Below are 15,708 nucleotides of genomic sequence, written 5' to 3'. Positions count from 1 at the left end.
TCTGTATGGCAAATAAAAGGGAAGAGCTAGCAAAGCAATGAGAAATATGTCTCCCAAACCGTATACATAGCATAAAGTCACAGGATCACCAAAAGCATCTCTAAAAAGAATTATCTTAATTAAACAGTACTCAGGAAGTCCAAATAACCTATTTCAGAAAGAAATCAGTATGGAGACCCTTCCAGCCACCAACTCTGAACAAGACAAAAACATTCACAGCCACAGAAAGAATCCTGAGCTGGAGTCACCAAAAAAGGAAAAAAAAAAAGGAGAAAAAAGATAAGAGAAAGGCTCAGAAGACGTAAATCAAGTAGAAGGAGAACACAAAACAAAACTTTTGAGGTGGGCTATTACAAATAATGATCTTGTAATACATTTCCTCGAAAAATCATTTTCTTATTTAGACATTCACCCCTTGAGCATCTACTAGGCACTGCACTGGTTGCTGGGAATTCAGCAGTGAACAAGACAAAACTTGCCCTGCTAGAGCTTGATTTTGGGAAGAGAAGGAAGGATGCAAGGAGACATACACATCAGCAGTATCATTTCAGTTTGTGACACATGATATGAAAGAAATAAGATGATGTGACCAAGGCATTGGAGAATGGCCTACATCTATCCAGTATGTCACAGATGTTCACTCCAGTTCTCAAAGCTAGTCAGGGTCTTAGGAAATGGAGGCTGAGAAAGGACCACAGGGACAGCGAGTCAAACCTCTTCATTTCAGAGAGGAGGACAGGAGAGGGAGAGCTATTCTGGAAGACAGTATATCATAACCTCATTATCTTCAAACATCAAAATACACACACCTAGACTGAGTTATAATTTTATGATACACTGTCTGCCTTTAGAGGAGAAGCCTGAGAACAAGTAACTGAACAGCATTTCTGAATCTTTTAAAAAATTGGCAGCTACTGTGCACTTGGTACCCTTAAGATCCAACACAAAACCACAGTCTATCCAAATTCTTGGCAAGTTCCCTTCTATTTTTTTTCAATTGTTTTTCTCTTCTACAGATAAATTTGATCAATTTCTACTGTTAAAGGAAGATGGGCAATGGGGAATGTGGGGAGGCATGGTAGCCAACCTCCAAGAGAGCCCCAAATCCTCACCTCATGAAATTCATGCCTTCATGTAGTTCCTTCTCATTGCATGAGGGTTGGTTTGAATGAAAAACAGAATGCCCTGGAAATGATGTTATCTGACTTCTGAGGCTAGGTCCTAAAAGATACTACAGCTAGCTCCTTGCTCTCTTGGATCACTCACTCTGGGTGAGGCAAGTTGCCACATCATGAGGACAAACAGCTCTATGGAACAGTCTACATGGCCTCTTGCCAAAGAGCCAGAATCAACCAACAAAGGCTTACATGTGAGCCATCTTGTAGGTGGACCATCCACGATGCTCAAACCTTCAGATGACTGGTGCCCTGAGTGAATCTTGACTCTAATTCATGACAGATCAGAGCCAGAAGCACCCAGGGTGCACTCCATCTCTAGCTTGCTCTCTAGATTCCTCTACTATAGGACGTCCAAAGCTAAAAACTCCATTTCCCAGATTCATTTGCATCATGCCTTCTATGGGGACCCAGATCCAAACAATCAGAAAAATCCATGCAAGACTTAGAAAACAGAAGTGAGCAAGTCAAGGTGGTGACCACCTCCAAAGAGATCAAATCTTGTAGTGAAGGCATGTTGTTCTTCTGAGAAAATCGGCCAGATACTCTATTAAACGACCCCTAATATCACAGGTTCCTAGTAGCAAGTGACGGTGGATCTTCTACTAAAATACTGTAACTGGATGCTTCCCTTGGCTTGTGCTGTTCCTAGCTTATTAACAGTCAAGGTTAGTTCCTTGGCACTTTGGGGAATTAAGCAGTGTGTAACATATCCCTTTTTGCTTAAACTAGCTGGCTGGCTGCAACTTAAACGAGCTATTGCCTACAACTAGGAATCCACTCTATCATATACAAATTCATACAAATTCCCATCTCAGAATGCTTTCTCTCCTATTTTGTAATTCACCTTCTTCTGTGCCATTACTAACCCCTCTGCCTATGCACTGAACCCTATTCATTCGCACCTTTTCTAAAAACTGTGCTCCACCATTCTTCTCCTTTTCCTCCACTTCCAATCTTTTTTTCTCCACTGGCTCCTTCTCATTCATAAATAGCACACTTCTTTCAACACTACCAACTAGCCTGACAAGCTCCATAAAAAAGAATATAGACTCATTGCCTTCACCGGAACTTCCATCAATGCTCAAACTACCACATAGCTTCCTGAGCTATCACTCTACTGAAACAGCCATTGCCAAGGTATGCTAATAATTGCCTACTTTCATTCCTCATTCTGCTAGACTTTGGCACTTGTCAGGCCTACCCACCATGCCTCCTTGAAATTCCCTTCCACTGGTTTCCAGGGTGCGACCACCTAGCAGCTCTTCTCTAGTCTATGAGTGTTCCCTATTTTAACTTGGCTCTTTTTCTAGGAATCCCCTGGGGCTTTATCCTCAGGGATATTATGGTTTCATTCTGTCCTTGACTTTGAGATTTCAATTACCATCTATATATTCATTGATCCCTCCCAAATCCAACCCCTCCCATAGCTTTCTTCACACCGCAAACCTATCATTTCTATCTGCCTATTAGATGCATCTAGCTTTATCAATTGTTGCAAAATATCATAAAACCCTCCCTAAACTAAAAGGACAAATTTGAAAGTAGTTTATACACTACAACTGTCCTAATACTGTAACCACTAGCCACATGTGCCTATTAGACACTTGAAATGTGGCTAGTCTGAATTGAAATGTGCTGTAAGTGGAATATACACAGTAGATTTCAAAGACTTGGGGCAAAAATAAGAATGTAAAATATCTCAATAATTTTATATTACTTACATGCTGAAATGATAGTAACTTAGATATATAGGGTTAAATAAAATATATTAACAAAATTAATTAAACTTATTTTTTTTTTACTTGTTTAATGTGGCCACTAGAAAATTTTAAATTATTGCATTGTAATTCTATTGACTGCTGCTCTACATACACAAAAAGAACACCATGAAAAAAAATATACACACTAGGCTCAACCAATAAGGGAAGGAAAGAGAATTGATATATATATATATATTCAAGTTACCCTCACATTCAGAACTTACTATTTTATCCGGATAGCTTATAGATTCATTTTAACAGTTTAGAAAAGAAGGTTAGGGGTACGTGGGAGGCTCAGTCAGTTCAGCATCCGACTCTTGGTTTCTGCTAGGGTCACGATCTCAGGGTCATGGGATTGAGCCCCGTGTTGGTCTCTGCACTGAGGCTAGAGCCTGCATGAGACTCTCCCTCTCCCTCTCTCTCTCTCTCTCTCTCCCCCCCCACCCCCTCTCCCTCTGTCTCCCTCCCCTGCTTACTCTCTCTTTCTCTCTCTCTCTAAAATAAAAAAAAACAAAAACAGAAACATAAAGTAAATAAATAAGAAGGCTACATTCTGGAATGAAGATTTATATGGTTCCTTCAAATATATACAAATATATTCAAAATTATAAGCTTAAAAACGCTAAGTCACATCCTATAAAAACCAAATATAATCACAGCTATATCATAAAAATACAAATAGCTAATATTTGATATGCACTATGCAATTGTTATATAATTTAATCACTGCATCTCTAAAGTAGATAATATTGTTACACCCCACTGAACAGTGTAAGAAACATAAAGCAGAAAGAAGTTAAGTAACTTGCCCAAGGTCATGTTGTTAGGCCTCAAACCAGGCAATCTGGCTCCAGATCCCATGCTCTCAATCAGTACCCTTTACAGACTCAATAGAAGTAAAATTTAAAGGAACAAAACAGTCTCAGATGGTTCCCAGCACTCTTAAACTTACACACTCAACTAAGATCAGAAAAAAAGAAGTCAAATTAAATAAAACCAAATATGAGTACAAATATAAAAGCTCACAGAAAAATGGAAATTCAGAAATAAAACGAGGTGAGTGGAGGAGAGTACAAGAATGAAATAAGGAAAAAAGACACAAAAGAATCTGTTCTGAACCCAGCATGTGCAAATGAGAATTCCTCAAGAACAAGAAAGCATTACTGTGTGGACGTGATAACTGCAAGGGCTTCAGAAACATTGCACGCCCACTGAGGCTACCGAAGAAAGGCAGAATTTGACACATAAGCATGGAACCTCCCCAAGATTTACGTGGAATTCTGCTTCACGAAGTGCAAGGGGGTGGAGTGAGGGGCAGATCTGAAACTAATTTCAGTGTTATTAAAAGCTAATAGAAATAAGTCATACCAGAATAAGGCTATAAAACCTATATTGTTAAGTGCAGTTTGGCATTTAAAAAAAAAAAAACTTCCAAAATACAATGTTCACAAGGTAAATATATAAACCAATACATGAACAAAAACAAATATATTGATTATATATGTATACGTCTCTAGAAAGACACACACACACACACACACTGATTACATGTGTATAAAGAAAGTATTAAGGGACCAGGGCATAAGAGAAATTTCATAGCTTTTGTCACTTTTTGAATTTGCATACAGTGAACATAATGACTATTCAAAAGTTTGTAAAATAATCTTAAAGTCCAGGATGCTGGGGTGGCTCAGCTTGGTTAACCAGCCGACTCTTGATTTCGGCTCAGATCATGATTTCACGGTTCAAGAGTTCAAGCACCAAGTCAGGCTCTGTGTTGACAGTGTGGAGCCTGCTTGGGATTCTCTCTCTCTCTCCCTCTCTCTGCCCCTCCACTGCTCATGCACGTATGCATGTGCTATATATTCTCTCTCTCTCTCTCTCTCTCTCACACACACACACAAAATAAATGAATAAACTTTAAAATAATCTTAAAGTCCAAAAATAAAAACTAACAAAAATAATGCTGAACAGGAAAAGGTATGGAAATCTACTTATTCATATATACAAACCTGCATAGAGGGGGTCCTTGATGGTAAAAAGGTTGAGGACTTCCAGCCTCAAAGAAAGCCTCAACATTCCATCTTCACCCATCATCATCATCCCTGTTCTCCATCCCTCAGTGTCCACCACCAGAGACACAAAACAAACATGCACATACAGCAGACACTTTATTTGCTAGATGATACTGTTGGAATATTCTATCTCTGAGAGCCAGGGTGCATAAAAACATCCAAAAAGGCAGACAGAAGCACTTAAAAAAAAAAAAAAAAGGTAAAGAGAATTATAGAAGCTATCAAGGTAGAAATATATCTCATAACTTTTTTTCTTTTTTTAATCCATCTGAGAATCAAAGATGCAAAAGTTCGGTGATAAACGCTTCCCCAAAGCTAGAAGTCTATTATTACATCATTTGCTTTACACTTGCGAACCAGATTACCTATAGACTCCAACCTAAAATAGCAATCCTGAGTCCTTTCCTTTTGAATGTGAGGATGTTCTATGACATCTGTCATCTCACTGACCATAAGTGATGCTGCAGACAGGCCAGGAAAGTAACCCACCCCTTCCTCCTTGGCCAAGAGGTCAAGAGTCTTCTTTCCCAAAACTCTAAAGCTCGCAAGAGCCTTCCAAACGTATAAGTATACTTCTTTGGTCAGGGATATAGTAAGCCCTTTCCTTTAAACTTCTCACTAGTCAGAACTTTTCACAAAATCTAACCACCCCCCCACACCAAAATGGCTTATTCGCATTGATTTTCTTTGTGTTGCCATCATTCATTGTCTTCATTTTTAATTTAGTGGTATTTTTAGCCAAATGAAATGAAATATAGTCCGTTTTTCTCAATCTGTCTCAGCTCTACTCTTTATCTTCTGGGACCCAATTCATGTGATCCTTTAACAACTATTTATTTCACACCAAACTAGATATCTCCCTAAAGCTTACCAATCTAGCCTCCAGGCATATTTCTTAAATAAAAGCAGTAGATCTTTGTAAACCTAAAATTTGCATACTAAAGGAACAAATCAACTATCAAAAGACCTAGTAGTATATAGCAGTTGCTCACCTCCAAGCAGAGTTTAAAATTCATTTCAATTTATTATTTTTTTTAAAGAAACAGCTATTGACTTTTTCCGCTTTGCAAAATACTGTGTTTGATGGCCTAGTTAAATTAGAGGTGATAGTGTGAAGCAAGTGTTTTAAATTGGTAAATTCTAAACCTTTTAATAAAAGTACATCAATCAGAAGTTTTAATAAGACTCAGCAGGACAGAGAAGAATTAACAGTCTGTAGGTATCAAAAGGGGGTGATAGGCAATGATAACCTTAATCATTTGCATAGGGATTTATAATTTCATTGCTTAAAGGTTAATGAAATTATGTGGTATTTTGCCCACTCTTATCCAGTAAATGATTTCATGGCTTGGTTTGTATATATGTATTGACTGAATCATGTAACAGAAGAAATGAGTCTTTTTACCAATGTTTCTACCGCATTTTTACATATGTACTCCTATCATCATCTGTCCTAACCAATATCTGGTGCCCTAACATAAAAACGTAAAATGTCCAACAGCATCTCAGACAAAAGAACAAACTCATCATCAGAATTCTAAAAGTGCAATACGTTGCTAAACTGATTGTTTTTTAAAAAAAAATTAGATACATTCCTGGGGCGCCTGGGTGGGTCAGTCAGTTAAGTTTGTGAGTTAGTTTGTGAGTTCGAGCCCCGCGTCTGGCTCTGTGCTGACAGCTCTGAGCCTGGAGTCTGCTTTGGATTCTGTGTCTCCCCCTGTCTCTGCCCCTCCCATGCTCATGCTCTGTCTCTCTCTGTCTCTCAATAATAAATAAACATTGAAAAAAAAACTTTTTTAATTAGATACATTCCTTTATCTACTTTATGCTTCAACTGTTGCTAAATAGTTGCTTCTGCCAAATGTTAACATAAAATCCACCCTAGAGATTAATGAAGGTATTCAGAGCACATTATTTGAGGGTGAAACTGGATGGAAAAATGCAGACAGTACACACCAATAATTAGAATAGGTAAAATAATAAAAGATTCTAAGCAGGAGCAATTGTTTTAAAACATTACAGGGCAAAACACCACCCTACTTGTGGCCTTGCATCACTGAGCACCCAGGAGGTGTTCAAGGCCAGCGCTTTGCTTACTACCTAGTTCTAATGGAAAATTGCAGAGTCTAGCTTTAGGCAGGGTCGTGATTCTTACTCTGGCTGTACGTTAGAATCACCCGGAGGGCTTACAAAATAATAATAAAACAGAAATTAAGAAGCTGCTGTTTAGGCCCCACAACCAGAGATTCTATTTTGTCAGTAATATTTAGAAGCTCCCTAAGTGATTTCGTAGGTCCAGCTAGGATGGAGAAATAGAACTGTACAGCAGTGGGTCTCAAAGTGTGGTCCCTGAACGAACAGCAGCAACTGGGAACTTGTTAGAAATGCAAATTCTCAGGGCACCTGGGTGGCTCAGTCGGTTAAGCGGCAGGCTTCGGCTCAGGTCATGATCTCACAGTTTGTGAGTTCGAACCCCGCGTCGGGCTCTGTGCTGACAGCTCAGAGCCTGGATCCTGCTTCGGATTCTGTGTCTCCCTCTCCGTCTGCCCCTCCCTGCTCACACTCTGTGTCTGTGTCTCAATAATAAATAAACGTTAAAAAATTAAAAAAAGAAAGAAAGAAAGAAAGAAAGAAAGAAAGAAAGAAAGGCAAATTTTCAGGTCCCACCCCAGACCTACTGAACAGGAAACTCTAGACTGGGGCTCAGCAATCCATATTTTGAGGAGACTTCAGGGGATTCTGATGTACACTAATGTTTGAAAACACTGCTTTACACTCGATCTTAGCCAAAAGGCAGAGGAGCGATTAAAAACATACTGCTGCAGAGTAAGAAAAACGTGGGTTTCAATCCTCTCTCCACAATTTACTGGCTATATGACCCTTGGTCAGCTTTCTAAGCCTCACTTTCCTCGCTTGCAAAGTAACAGAGTTAGCTAACATTCGTTAAACATGCATCATGTACCAGAGAATGTGCTTTAATAAGCACTTTACTTATATTCTACAATTCAACCCTTACAACAAGCTTACCAGGTAGATATTAACATCATTTAATCCCAAAGATTATGAAACTTATCCAAGATTACAAAGTGAGTAGCCAGAATCACATTTAAACTGAAGCTTTTCAAATCCAAAATCACTGCTCTTTCCCTATTTCACAAAATATGCTACACCGACCTCGCTTCCTTCTCTGCTTCCTTCCTTCATTTCTTCCTCTCCTCCCTCCTGTCTTACCTCCCTCCTTCTTTTGTCCCTATCTGTCTCTATCAGGTCTTTCTCGCCTTCTTTGGGAGGAAGCTTACTTTCTTATTGTAAAGCTAGAGATTAACTAGCATGTACAGTTTTACTGAGTGACTACAAAGTACCCAGCATTCTGCCGTATGCCAGAAATAAAAGAATTAAGTTTTTGTAAATTTTAAATCACAGTAATGAAGTTACAAACTAGATGGAGACATGCATTTTGCAAAACGTGGGGACACTATGACTTAATTCTAAACTGGTGACTCAAAAACAGAAGTAACCCAGGAGTTCATGAGACTGGAGCTCAGGCCAAGGCACGAGGTCGAAGGAAGTGTGGCTTATCCTGAAACAGGGTGAAAAATCTGTCCTACACAAGGGTTACAGGACAGTAGAAAACAAAGCTAAATAAGCTAAATGGATCCAGATTGTGACTTAAGAGTAAGAAGAATTTAACTTCAGCATGGTAAAAATATAACTTTTTTTTTTTCCCACAGAATATTTTTGATGCAAGGATAGTAAAAAGGTAAAGTTAAAATCAAATCATAGGCACTGGGGCGCCAGGGTGGCTCAGTCGGTTAACGTCGGGCCTTGTGCTGACAGCTCAGAGCCAGGAGCCTGCTTCAGATTTTGTGTCTCCCTCTCTCTCTCTGCCCCTCTCCTGCACATGTTCTGTCTCTCTCTCAAAAAATAAATAAACATTAAAAAAAATTTTTTTTAATCATAGGTACTTATTCTAGAGAAGAAAAAAAGAAAAATTGACCTAGGATTACACTGAGAAAAAAATTAAAAAGGAGAAAAAAAATCATTTCTATTGCTAACAGTGTTATGATCCACTCTTTGCTATATAGTATGTTCCATAGACTATTCGTATGCATTACATAGTATTTTCGATCGTTCACTAATCCAACCAACACCTACTGATCACACTGAGTTAGACGCTAAGGGATAAATAGATAAATACCAACCCAGGGCACATGGAGCATTTATGTAAGAAGCAGACTGCCAAAGGTCTTATGCAACATTTACATGAAGTTATCAGGAATCCTGAAGGCCACTATGGACAGACCAATTCTTAACAATGACTTTTGTGAAATTACTGAAAGTCAACGAGGTATAAGCTAGCCAAAATGTCCCACATATAACATGTAAGAGTACTTTGTTTATGCTAGTTACACAATCATGAGGTCACAAGTGGGGCATCCCTAGTTCCGGCCACACTGAGGCTTACTTCTAGCTAAGAAAGTCATGCAAATACGAAAAATGTATATACAATTTAGAGGTTAAGCTTTGTGACAAGTATATCGGGCAAGCCATTTTTTGCTGAAGAACTAATGAATCACTATGCTGAGAAACCCATTGGAAGATTCTATGTAGTAATGAAGTGAAATGTGACACACAACGGACTGAACGAATGCACTAGCACTCAGGTTTCCAATTCTGTCAGTGGTGGTCCAGTGCCGTAGAACACCTTCTTTAGTTCACCCTAATCTGAAAGTTCCGTGATGCCCACCTGTTTCTCAGAACCAATGTACGAAGCATGTACATCCATCATTCGATGTTAAAAAGATAAGATGCTACAGTTATTTTTTTCTCAGAATCCATGGGAACAGAATCTGCTATAATATTAGAAATTATAGTATTTTTCAAACTAAATATACTTAAGAATTAGTAATGTATCTTTAGTAAAGCTGTATATTAATAACTTATGCTAATATAACCAAAGGATTGATTTCCAGACTTAAAAGCTACTTTAAAGGTCACCTGATAAAATGCTAGTTTTTTTAAATTTTTATCCCTCTCTCCCTCTCTCTCTCTCTCTCTCTCTCTCTCTCTCTCTCTCTATATATATATATATATATATAAACATTTAAAATTAAAAATAAAATAAAATAAAAGATATAATCAAATAAAATAAATAAATAATAAAACAATGGTATGAAAAGACCTCCAAGTGCTTTGAGTAATAAATTTCCTTGGCCCCAATATATCCAATTCATATACACTACTCTATTTTACTAAGATTCAATCACCTGTCATCTCATTTTTTAATAATATAAACTGCACATGACAATGTGGTAGGACTAAAATATTGAGACTTGAGAGTAGTTCAATTTCAATAAAAGTGGTTGGTATAAAATCATCTTTTAAAATATTCAGACCATGCCATCCAGACATCCACATGCACTTGGATTTATAAGCATTAAAGAACTTGTTTAGATTTACTGAAGCTATACCTGCTGTCAAGAAACAGAAAAGTTGTGAAGGTTGATCAAAAACAACTTTGCCTCAAGTATCATGTTAATGTTTTCCACTAACGTTGTCCTAAAAGTTAACAGTCAATGTAATCCAAAGATTTCTCTTTATTTCTATATTTAAATCATCACAGGTTTGATCAAGCATGCAAATCCCTTTAGGCTCAGGGTTCCCATCAAAATGTCTTATAGGAACATTAAAAATTGAATGGGCATAAACAACTCCAACAGTGCGGAGCTCATGACAGCCTTGCTGTGATCTTTGTGTTTCATGTGCAACAAAACTGGAGAAGTTTGCAAGGGAATATGAGCAACTAATTACTGTCTTTTGCTTGAGGGCAGGTGTGCTGATCTCTACAGGTGTCTCAACTGCAGAGCTCTGCCTACTGCACAGTCTCTTAAAGACATTCACTGTAACAACTTGCTGAAGCCCTGCAAAATATCTAAGTATCTCCTACAATACCAAACTGCTGGCTGTTCAGAAGAAACATGTAACTTCTTCTTAATGATACCATGAAGAAGAAACAGCAGTTGGAGAGGCTTTAGCAATTTGTGAAAGTGTAAGAAAGTATAAAAAGTAAATAGTATCAAATTTTATCTATCAACCATACACATTAAACAAGAACACCAATGTTGTCTTAATGAGTATAGAAAGATTTTTGATGAAAAATAGAGTTATTTTCTAAATAGGAAATAAAAAGTGGGTGCCTGGGTGGCTCAGTCACTTAAGCGTTGACTTTGGCTCAGGTCATGATCTCAGGGCTCATTAGTTCAAGCCCCAGGTCCGGCTCTGTGCTGACAGCTCACAGCCTGGAACCTGCTCCACAGTCTGTGTCTCCCTCTCTCTCTGTGCCCCCCACTGCTCACGATCTCTCTCTCTCAAAAATAAATAAACATTAAAAAAAAATTTAATAGGAAATAAAAAAGAAAAAACTAAGGGAGTCTGGGTGGCTCAGTTGGTTAAGCATCCGGCTTCGGCTGAGGTTAAGATCTCATGGTTCTTGTGCTCGAGCCCCATGCCAGGTTCTGTGCTGAAAGCTCACAGCCTGGAGCCTGCTTCGGATTCTGTCTCCCTCCCTCACTGCCCCTCCCCCCACTCATGCTTCATCTCCTATGTCTCTAAAAAATGAATAAACATTTTAAAAATTAAAAAAAAAGAAGAAACTAAATAATAATCTCATGTCGATCCATCTTTTTTTCATTCATGAAAAGACAGTGGTCAATGTTGGGTATGCAATTTAAGAAGGGCCAAAAAAAGATCTGAGAAGTTATCCACTATAGGAAATTGGCAAACAAAATAGTCAGCTGATGATAGGGGAGGTATGTATACCATAAACACGTGATGCCATTTACAGGATTAATGTGTCTTAAGATCTTTCCCATAACTGTAAGAAGGAAGTATGCTTAATAATGAAGAAACACACAAACCAGAGACAAACATCCTCTGCTCTACTTGCTACCTGCATGATCTTGGGTAAGAAATTTAACCTTTCTGTGCTTCGATTTCCTCATCTACTGATAAAAAAGACCCACCTCATCAAGGCTGTTTTTAAATGAGACAGTGTCAGGGTTAACATTCTTTCCTAGGCAATGAAACTGCTCAGAATAAGGAAATGCCTATAAAGGATAATATAAGGTTTTTACCAATTATTTTCATCTAAAATTCCCCAGTGTTTTTCTTTAACGGAATGAACTCAAGACAGTATTTCAAATCATCATTAATATCAAGCATCAATTGTATAACCAAAATATCACTGCTGTTTAAGAAAATATAACAAAAGCAAGAGTTAAAAATGTTTCAGACTGTTTTTAACGAAACCAAAAGGGAAGAAAATTTTAAAGCAAAATGTGTACAAAGTACACAAAAATAACACAGTATTTCCCAAATCAAGAATGATTAGACCCAGGGGAATGATTAGACTATAATTGAAGTAATACCCCTCCCACTCTGAGTAGACTATTACATCAGTCTTATTTCTTCAAATCTGGACAATGCAATAACCTTCTGTTCTCTCATCCTTTAATTCCTTCTTCCTCCTATTCATCCTCCAGTTTTCAACGCCATCCTAACCACCATGAATGTCAAGAACTGACCTGCTGAGCTTTCTTTAACAGAGACCTAATTATCTCGCTCTGGTACCCACAGATCTATTCTAGAGGAAGCAAGCACACAGATAATTAAAGTGGGGCGTGTGTGTGTGTGTGTGTGTGTGTGTGTGTGTATGTGCATATGCACGAGCATGCACGTACTCACACCTGCATGCAGGTGCATGCACAAAGTACTAAGAGAGGCTAAAACACAGGTCGATTCATTTTGCCTATTGTAAGTCAAGGAAGGCTTCATATAGCTAACAATAGCTGGGTGAAACAGTGCCTACGAAATAAATTCAAAGGTCCATGCCATAAGCATCTGTTACTCAGTCTCTATCTACATGGTTCCACCTGTGTCGCACACTCTTCTCACAAGTATCTAGATGTATCTCACATGTATCTAAACACACTCTGCTGTCACCTGGCCTCCGCATGTCCCTCTGCCTTGAATCCCTTTTTCATCTTCCCCATCTTTAAATTTTTTTTAATGTTTATTTTTGAGAGAGAGAGAGAAAGAGAGAGCGAGAGAGAAACAGTAGTGGGGGAGAGGCAGAGAGAGAGGGAGACACCGAATCGGAAGCAGGCTCCAGGCTCTGAGCTGTCAGCACAGAGTCCGACACAGAGCTCAAACTCACAAACTGTGAGATCATGACCAGGACCAAAGTCAGAGGCTTAACCAACTAAGCCACCCAGACACCCCATCATCTTCCCAGTCTTTAAAGTTTTAAAAACATGATACACTTATATACCCATGCATACCACTTGTATTTATTTTTTAAAAGAGTTAAAAATCAATGGCATCCCAACCTCTGTGAATGTTCAGAACTTAATCAAGAAGCTTTGGGCTTTGCAAAGGCAAGGAGAAAGACAATGTTAATTCCTTCAAAACTTCTGAAGGAGGGGCGCCTGGGTGGCTCAGTCAGTTAAGCGTCCATCTTCGGCTCAGGTCATGATCTCGAGGTCCGTGAGTTCAAGCCTCACGTCGGGCCCTGTACTGACAGCTCAGAGCCTGGAGCCTGTTTCAGATTCTGTGTCTCCCTCTCTCTCTCTGACCCTCCCCCGTTCATGTTCTGTCTCTCTCTGTCTCAACAATAAATAAACATTTAAAAAAAAGCAAAAAAACTTCTGAAAGAAAGTGATTTACAACGTGAAATGTTATTATTCAGGCAAAAATATCAATCAAGTGAGAAAACTGAAAAAAAGATATTGTTCTCTCACGTAATCTTTCTCAGGAAACTATTACAGGATATATACCTCAACAATATAAGAGTAAGACAAGAAGGAAAACAATGAGATTCAGGAAAAGCCAAAGGGAGTTCCTAGTTTAAAAGCAAAGCAGAAGGACAGGAAGAGCGCAGACCTGGAAGAATAATATACTAAAGAAAAACCTGAAATTATCTGATGTGCTTCATTTTATGGAAACTCAGCATTAAGAAGCTCCTAGAAGACAAAGAAGTAAGAGTGACCAAAAAACAAAAACAAAAAACTAAGCAAATGTACAACCAAGGCATTACTAACTTCACTAAAAACAAAACCTCAGAAGTGAACATGTAATAGCATAACACTAAATAATAAAGTTAGCTAAAAGTTGTAATCTAGGGGCACCTGGGTGGCTCAGTCGGTTAAGTACCTGACTTTGGCTCAGGTTCATGGGTTTGAACCCCATATCAGGCTCTGTGCTGACAGCCTGCTTCAGACCCTCTGTCTTTGTCTCTCTCTGCCCCCTCCCCCTGCGCACTCACGTGTGTCCTCTCTCTCTCAAAACTAAATAAACATTTTTTTAAAGTTGTAATCTAACAACACTGGGAATACGCACAAAAGAGGTGGCAGTGTAAAGGTGAAAAATCCTCAAAGACCATAATACAAAATCAACAAACTGTCTAAAATAAATGAATCAAAACGTACCAATGTCTGCATATGTAATTTAGCAATATGCAGACACATAATAACAAAAAGAAACAGATGAAGGTTTAAAAATGGTTGCCTCTAGAGAAGGGGACTAGAAGGAATGGGTAAGAAACCACTGTATTTTTTGTTTATTCATTTATTTTTTAAGTTTATTTATTTTGAGAGAGAGAGAGACAGTATAAGCAGGAAGGAACAGAGACAGAGAGAGAGACCGACAGACAGACAGAATCCTAAGCCACTTTACACTGTCAGCACAGAGCCCAACACATGGCTCTAACTCACGAACCATAATATGACCTAAGCAGAGATGAAGAGTTGGATATTTAACCAACGGAGCCACATGACCCTGTATTTTTTAAGTTTCTTTTTTTAATTTTTTTTTTTAATTTTAGAGAGAGAGAGAGCGTGAGTGAACAGTGGAGAGGGGCAGAGAAAGAGAGAGAGAGAGAGAGAGAGAGAGAGGGAGAGAATCTCAAGCAGGCTCCACAATCAGTGCAGAGCCTGATGCAGGACTCAATCTCATGGCGATCATGACCTGAGCTGAAATCAAGAGTCAGAGGCTCAACCAACTGAGCCACCCAGGCAGGCCCACTGTATTTTCCAATAGGCCTTTACAACAATTAGAATTTTAGACTAGGTCAATGTTATTAGTTTGACAAAATAAGAAGCAATGTAAAAGAAAGAATCAACCACATTTCCAAGAATGTTTTTGACAATGTTTTTTATAACAGTAAAAGGCAGAAAGAATCTAAATCTTCAATAATAGGTGATTGGTTAAATAAATTACATTTTATCTATACAGTATTTAAATGACTAGTCATTTAAAATTATGTTGCAAAAAACTATTTAATGGCATGGAGAAATGTTCAAAATAAAAAATGGCAGTTCAAAATACAGCTAAGGGGCACCTGGGTGGCTTAGTCATTTAAGCGTCTGACTCTTGATTTCTGCTCAGGTCATGATCTCACTGTTGGGGATCCCACTGCCTGGAATTCTTTCTCTCCCTCTTTCTACCCCTCTACTGGCCTGTCCTCTCTCTCTCTCTTTCTCTCTCTCTAAATAAATTTAAAAAAGAAAAAAAAACTTGAAAAAAAATACCGTTAAGAGGGGAACCTAGGTGGTTCAGTCAGTTAAGCATCTGACTCTCGATGTCAGCTTAATCATGATCTCACAGTTATGAGCTGGAGCCCCGCATGGGGTTCTGCAC

The 15,708-nt window shown here is 38.5% G+C and overlaps 1 protein-coding gene across 8 annotated transcripts in view; it reads right to left on the bottom strand.

Moving 5' to 3' along the window:
* The window catches only part of GTDC1 (glycosyltransferase like domain containing 1), a 391,227-nt gene that overhangs the window by 292,484 nt on the left and 83,035 nt on the right, over positions 1-15,708 (bottom strand). The window lies entirely within an intron of this gene.

This window comes from Panthera uncia, assembly GCF_023721935.1.
Source record: "Panthera uncia isolate 11264 chromosome C1 unlocalized genomic scaffold, Puncia_PCG_1.0 HiC_scaffold_3, whole genome shotgun sequence".
Classification (NCBI taxonomy): Eukaryota; Metazoa; Chordata; class Mammalia; order Carnivora; family Felidae; genus Panthera; species Panthera uncia.
This window is presented reverse-complemented; position numbering and strand designations above follow the sequence as displayed.